The sequence below is a fragment of the Nerophis ophidion genome, unplaced genomic scaffold (assembly GCF_033978795.1).
Source record: "Nerophis ophidion isolate RoL-2023_Sa unplaced genomic scaffold, RoL_Noph_v1.0 HiC_scaffold_408, whole genome shotgun sequence".
Lineage (NCBI taxonomy): Eukaryota > Metazoa > Chordata > Actinopteri > Syngnathiformes > Syngnathidae > Nerophis > Nerophis ophidion.
This window is the reverse complement of record NW_026907324.1, coordinates 22,501-30,000: the sequence shown is the minus strand read 5'-3', so window position 1 is coordinate 30,000 and position 7,500 is coordinate 22,501.

Below are 7,500 nucleotides of genomic sequence, written 5' to 3'. Positions count from 1 at the left end.
AGGCGGCCACGCATGTCCGCGTGAGCCCCTGTCCTCAGAGCCTGGAAGAACCATTCGAAAAAAGAACCATCGAAAAGAGGGGGAAAATCCAACTTTTGAGTCCCAAAATAGCTCACTTTGACTCGGACACATTTCCTGCCAATTCGGCCTGTCTAAGCCTGGCGCACCTACTAACGTGATGGGGGTGTTTTGGTAGACCTGGTAAAAACAGGGAAAATCGAAAGAGGCTTAAAGTAGGCTAGAACTCAAGCCTCTCTCGTTGTTGGACTTAGAAAAAATCCGGCTCGAAAAATAAATCCCATTGAAATGCATTGGGCTTGGCGCTGGGATTTTTTTCTAAGTATGTGAACGAAAGAGGCTAAGGAGGCTGGAAGTTAGGCCTCTCTCGTTGTTGGACTTAGAAAAAATCCACTTTTTTTGCACGGGATTTTTTCTAAGTGTCACATGGAAGAGGCTAAACAGGCTGGAGGCCAGGCCTCTCTCGTTGTTGGACTTAGAAAAAATCCCAAAAGTGGACACTCTGACAAAATCACGCATGTTGACACTTAGGCAAAAAATCCAACTTTTGCTCCACGGAAGAAAGAGGCTAAGGAGGCTGGAACTTAGGCCTCTCTCGTTGTTGGACTTAGAAAAAATCCACTTTTTTTGCACGGGATTTTTTCTAAGTGTCTCATGGAAGAGGCTAGACAGGCTGGAGGCCAGGCCTCTCTCGTTGTTGGACTTAGAAAAAATCCCAAAAGTGGACACTCTGACAAAATCACGCATGTTGACACTTTGGCAAAAAATCCAACTTTTTTGGACTTGGCCCGGCTTTTCTTCCATTTGTCCCCCACTTGGGCTGGTTCACTCCTGGGTATCTTTTGGTCATTCCCGGGGGCCCCGGAGCTCGCGCAGCTCGCTGCGGGACTTCTGGAACTCCATCCTGGGTAGGATTTTTAAACAATTTCGGACCTTTTTCCAACTTTTTCTCAAATTGTCCCCCACTTTCGCTGGTTCACTCCTGGGTATCTTTTGGTCATTCCCGGGGGTCCCGGAGCTCGCGCAGCTCGCTGCGGGGCTTCTGGAACTCCATCCTGGGTAGGATTTTTAAACAATTTCGGACCTTTTTCCAACTTTTTCTCAAATTGTCCCCCACTTTTGATGGTTCACTTCTGGGTGCCTTTTGGTCATTCCCGGTGTTCCTGCGGCTCGCGCAGCTCGCTGCGGGGCTTCTGGAACTCCATCCTGGGTAGGATTTTTAATCAATTTCGGACCTTTTTCCAACTTTTTCTCAAATTGTCCCCCACTTTCGCTGGTTCACTTCTGGGTGCCTTTTGGTCATTCCCGGTGTTCCTGCGGCTCGTGCAGCTCGCTGCGGGACTTCTGGAACTCCATCCTGGGTAGGATTTTTAAACAATTTCGGACCTTTTTCCAACTTTTTCCTCAAATTGTCCCCCACTTTCGCTGGTTCACTCCTGGGTATCTTTTGGTCATTCCCGGGGGTCCCGGAGCTCGCGCAGCTCGCTGCGGGGCTTCTGGAACTCCATCCTGGGTAGGATTTTTAAACAATTTCGGACCTTTTTCCAACTTTTTCTCAAATTGTCCCCCACTTTTGATGGTTCACTTCTGGGTGCCTTTTGGTCATTCCCGGTGTTCCTGCGGCTCGCGCAGCTCGCTGCGGGGCTTCTGGAACTCCATCCTGGGTAGGATTTTTAATCAATTTCGGACCTTTTTCCAACTTTTTCTCAAATTGTCCCCCACTTTCGCTGGTTCACTTCTGGGTGCCTTTTGGTCATTCCCGGTGTTCCTGCGGCTCGTGCAGCTCGCTGCGGGACTTCTGGAACTCCATCCTGGGTAGGATTTTTAAACAATTTCGGACCTTTTTCCAACTTTTTCTCAAATTGTCCCCCACTTTCGCTGGTTCACTTCTGGGTGCCTTTTGGTCATTCCCGGTGTTCCCGCGGCTCGTGCAGCTCGCTGCGGGACTTCTGGAACTCCATCCTGGGTAGGATTTTTAATCAATTTCGGACCTTTTTCCAACTTTTTCTCAAATTGTCCCCCACTTTTGATGGTTCACTTCTGGGTGCCTTTTGGTCATTCCCGGTGTTCCTGCGGCTCGTGCAGCTCGCTGCGGGACTTCTGGAACTCCATCCTGGGTAGGATTTTTAATCAATTTCGGACCTTTTTCCAACTTTTTCTCAAATTGTCCCCCACTTTTGATGGTTCACTTCTGGGTGCCTTTTGGTCATTCCCGGTGTTCCTGCGGCTCGTGCAGCTCGCTGCGGGGCTTCTGGAACTCCATCCTGGGTAGGATTTTTAATCAATTTCGGACCTTTTTCCAACTTTTTCTCAAATTGTCCCCCACTTTTGATGGTTCACTTCTGGGTGCCTTTTGGTCATTCCCGGTGTTCCTGCGGCTCGTGCAGCTCGCTGCGGGACTTCTGGAACTCCATCCTGGGTAGGATTTTTAATCAATTTCGGACCTTTTTCCAACTTTTTCTCAAATTGTCCCCCACTTTTGATGGTTCACTTCTGGGTGCCTTTTGGTCATTCCCGGTGTTCCTGCGGCTCGTGCAGCTCGCTGCGGGGCTTCTGGAACTCCATCCTGGGTAGGATTTTTAATCAATTTCGGACCTTTTTCCAACTTTTTCTCAAATTGTCCCCCACTTTTGATGGTTCACTTCTGGGTGCCTTTTGGTCATTCCCGGTGTTCCTGCGGCTCGCGCAGCTCGCTGCGGGGCTTCTGGAACTCCATCCTGGGTAGGATTTTTAATCAATTTCGGACCTTTTTCCAACTTTTTCTCAAATTGTCCCCCACTTTTGATGGTTCACTTCTGGGTGCCTTTTGGTCATTCCCGGTGTTCCTGCGGCTCGTGCAGCTCGCTGCGGGACTCGTGGAACTCCATCCTGGGTAGGATTTTTAAACAATTTGGTACTTTTTCCTCCTTTTCCTCCATTTTTCCCCCACTTTCGCTGGTTCACTTCTGGGTGCCTTTTGGTCATTCCCGGTGTTCCTGCGGCTCGTGCAGCTCGCTGCGGGACTTGTGGAACTCCATCCTGGGTAGGATTTTTAAACAATTTGGTACTTTCTCCTCCTTTTCCTCCATTTTTCCCCCACTTTCGCTGGTTCGCTTCTGGGTGCCTTTTGGTCATTCCCGGTGTTCCTGCGGCTCGTGCAGCTCGCTGCGGGACTTGTGGAACTCTACCCTGGGTGGGATCATATGATTTTCAACCCATTTTGGACCTTTTTCCCGACTTTCCCTCCATTTCCCTCCCACTTTCGATGGTCCACTCCTGGGTGTCTTTTGGTCATTCCCGGGACCCGGGAAGCCTCGGGCCTGCGGCGGGACTTGTGGATCTCCATGCTGGGCATGATTTTATGAGTTTTCTGGACTTTCTCTTCCCCGGGACCCGGGAGGCACGCGGCTGGACGTTATGCCCCCTAAAATCCCTCCCTTTGCTCGTAAGGCCAATTTTCCTCCGGATTTACTCTCTATAGACCCCAAGGAAAAAAATACCCGACCGGCGTCCATTTTTGACATCGGTCTCCAATCTAGGGCACGCGGGCCGAAAGCGGTACGCCGGTTCCGAAATCCGGCCCCCGCATTTTTTGGGTATTTTTTGAAAAAAATGGCATTTTTGGGACCGGGGGGACTTGCTGGACTCAGTCCCGGGTGCGGATTTTGAAAACGTTGAGGACTTTTGGATTTTCCCCCAGCTTTTCTCCCCCACTTGCAGTTTGACTTTGCGGGGTGCGTTACGGCTGTGCCGGGCGTCCCTGGACTCGGGTGGCCAGCTGCGGGGCTGGTGGGGGACTGATTTTTGAACACTTTGAGGACTTTTGGCTACTCTGCCAGCTTTTCTCCCCCACTTGCAGTGTGACTTTGCGGGCCTTGTTACGGAGGTGCCGGGCTTCCCTGGACTCGGGTGGCCAGCTGCGGGACTTGTGGGACTGATTTTGGAACACTTTGAGGACATTTAACTTCTTTCCCAGCTTTTTTCCCCTCCACTTCCAGTTTGACTTTGCGGGGTGCGTTATGGACGTGCTGGGCATCCCGGAACTCGGGCGGCCGGCTGCGGGACATTTTGCCCTCCTCCAAACCCCAGCCCTCTTTGTTTATCATGCCTATTTTCTGCTGGACACACACCCTCTCTTTTGAGCTGCCTCTTTTTTTAAATTTGGATATGATTTATTGATGAATGGATTTGTTTTCCCCTTTTTAAATGATGGTTGATGTCTATCTTTTTAATACTTGCTTCTGGCTGCAGCCGAGACTTACAGTGTGATGCATCCAACCCCAACCCTGGTTTTTGTTTCCCTTAAAAACTTGGGGAAATGGACAGCTTTTTGGGGGGGCACTTCCAGCAAATGGAGGGACCTATTTGGAATTCCCCACCCGGGTGGAGATCCACGGCGAGCCGGCCTTCCTAAAGGGACAGCAACATGGACACTCTGCCATCATTGCAGCTTCTTTTTTTTTTTGGGGCACTCTGTCATATTTCCAGCTTTTTTTCGTGCTGACTTCCAGCAAATAGAGGGACCTGTTTTGAATTCCCTACCCGGGTGTAGATCCACGGCAAGCCGGCCTTCTTAAAGGGACAGGCACCCCCCTGTCCCTTGACACCTGCTTCCCTCCTCGGCGTCACCGAAATCCCACAAAATGACTGAAAATAGGACCCCAAATGACATCACTCGGTCCGGTTCTTTGGGTCTCACTCGGGGGCTTCTTTGACTCTGGAAGGCATGGTGAACCAAAAGTAGACACTTGGAAAAAATCCCCACTTTACAAGTTGACACTTTGAAAAAAAATCCCGACTATATAAGTTGACACTTGGAAAAAATCCCCACTTTATAAGTTGACACTTGGAAAAAATCCCGACTTTATAAGTTGACACTTGGAAAAAATCCCCACTTTATAAGTTGACACTTAGAAAAAATCCCGACTTTATAAGTTGACACTTAGAAAAAATCCCCACTTTATTTTGGAAAGGTTGGTACACCAAAAGTGGACACTTAGAAAAAATCCCCACTTTATTTTGGAAAGGTTGGTACACCAAAAGTGGACACTTAGAAAAAATCCCGACTTTGACTTTCGCAGGTCTATTACACTAAAAGTTGACACTCTGTCATATTTCCAGCTTTTTTTTGTGCTGACTTCCAGCAGATAGAGGGACCTATTTTGAATTCCCTACCCTGGTGCAGAACCACGGCAAGCCGGCCTTCCTAAAGGCACAGGCACATGGACACTCTGCCATAAGTGCAGCTTTTTCTTCTAAGGGTGCAGCGGCGGCGGAAGTCCACCGGAGGGCTCCAAATCCCCGCTTTCCTTTTTAGGCTTAAAGTGGCTTTTCCCTCCTTAAAAACTTGGGGAAATGGACAGCTTTTTGGGGGGGCACTTCCAGCAAATAGAGGGACCTATTTGGAATTCCCCACCCGGGTGGAGATCCACGGCAAGCCGGCCTTCTTAAAGGGACAGGCACATGGACACTCTGCCATCATTGCAGCTTCTTCTTTTTTTTTTTCCCCTGTCATATTTTCAGCTTTTTTGTGCTGACTTCCAGCAAATAGAGGGACCTGTTTTGAATTCCCTACCCGGGTGTAGATCCACGGCAAGCCGGCCTTCTTAAAGGGACAGGCACATGGACACTCTGCCATCATTGCAGCTTCTTCTTTTTTTTTTTCCCCTGTCATATTTCCAGCTTTTTTGTGCTGACTTCCAGCAAATAGAGGGACCTGTTTTGAATTCCCTACCCGGGTGTAGATCCACGGCAAGCCGGCCTTCTTAAAGGGACAGGCACCCCCCTGTCCCTTGACACCTGCTTCCCTCCTCGGCGTCACCGAAATCCCACAAAATGACTGAAAATAGGACCCCAAATGACATCACTCGGTCCGGTTTTTTGGGTCTCACTCGGGGGCTTCTTTGACTCTGGAAGGCATGGTGAACCAAAAGTGGACACTTTGAAAAAAAATCCCCACTTTACAGGTTGACACTTGGAAAAAAATCCCCACTTTATAAGTTGACACTTAGAAAAAATCCCGACTATATAAGTTGACACTTAGAAAAAATCCCGACTATATAAGTTGACACTTAGAAAAAATCCCGACTATATAAGTTGACACTTAGAAAAAATCCCCACTTTATTTTGGAAGTGTTGGTACACCAAAAGTTGACACTTAGAAAAAATCCCGACTTTATTTTGGAAGGGTTGGTACACCAAAAGTTGACACTTAGAAAAAATCCCGACTTTATTTTGGAAGGGTTGGTACGCCAAAAGTTGACACTTAGAAAAAATCCCAACTTTTACACTTAGAAAAAATCCAGCTTTTTGTTGCTGACTTCCATTAAATAGAGGGACTTTTTCCATGTTTCTTAACCGGGTGTCGATCCAAGGCAGGCGGGCCTTCTGGAAGCGACACCCTCCTTGACACTTAGAAAAAATCCAGCTTTTTCTTGCTGACTTCCGTCAAATAGAGGGACTTTTTCCATGTTTCTTAACCGGGTGTCGATCCAAGGCGGGCGGGCCTTCTGGAAGCGACACCCTCCTTGACACTCTGTCATATTTTCAGCTTTTTGTGCTGACTTCCATTAAATAGAGGGACTTTTTCCATGTTTCTTAACCGGGTGTCGATCCAAGGCAGGTGGGCCTTCTGGAATTGACCCTCTCCTTGACACTTAGAAAAAATCCAGCTTTTTGTTGCTGACTTCCGTCAAATAGAGGGACTTTTTCCATGTTTCTTAACCGGGTGTCGATCCAAGGCAGGTGGGCCTTCTGGAAGCGACACCCTCCTTGACACTTAGAAAAAATCCAGCTTTTTCTTGCTGACTTCCGTCAAATAGAGGGACTTTTTCCATGTTTCTTAACCGGGTGTCGATCCAAGGCAGGTGGGCCTTCTGGAAGCGACACCCTCCTTGACACTTAGAAAAAATCCAGCTTTTTGTTGCTGACTTCCGTCAAATAGAGGGACTTTTTCCATGTTTCTTAACCGGGTGTCGATCCAAGGCAGGTGGGCCTTCTGGAAGCGACACCCTCCTTGACACTTGGAAAAAATCCAGCTTTTTCTTGCTGACTTCCGTCAAATAGAGGGACTTTTTCCATGTTTCTTAACCGGGTGTCGATCCAAGGCAGGTGGGCCTTCTGGAAGCGACACCCTCCTTGACACTTAGAAAAATTCCAGCTTTTTGTTGCTGACTTCCATTAACTAGAGGGACTTTTTTCTTTTTTCTTAACCGGGTGGTGATCCAAGGCGGGTGGGCCTTCTGGAAGCGACACCCTCCTTGACACTTAGAAAAAATCCAGCTTTTTGTTGCTGACTTCCATTAACTAGAGGGACTTTTTTCATTTTTCTTAACCGGGTGGTGATCCAAGGCGGGTGGGCCTTCTGGAAGCGACACCCTCCTTGACACTTAGAAAAAATCCAGCTTTTTGTTGCTGACTTCCATCAAATAGAGGGACTTTTTTCATTTTTCTTAACCGGGTGGTGATCCAAGGCGGGTGGGCCTTCTGGAAGCGACACCCTCC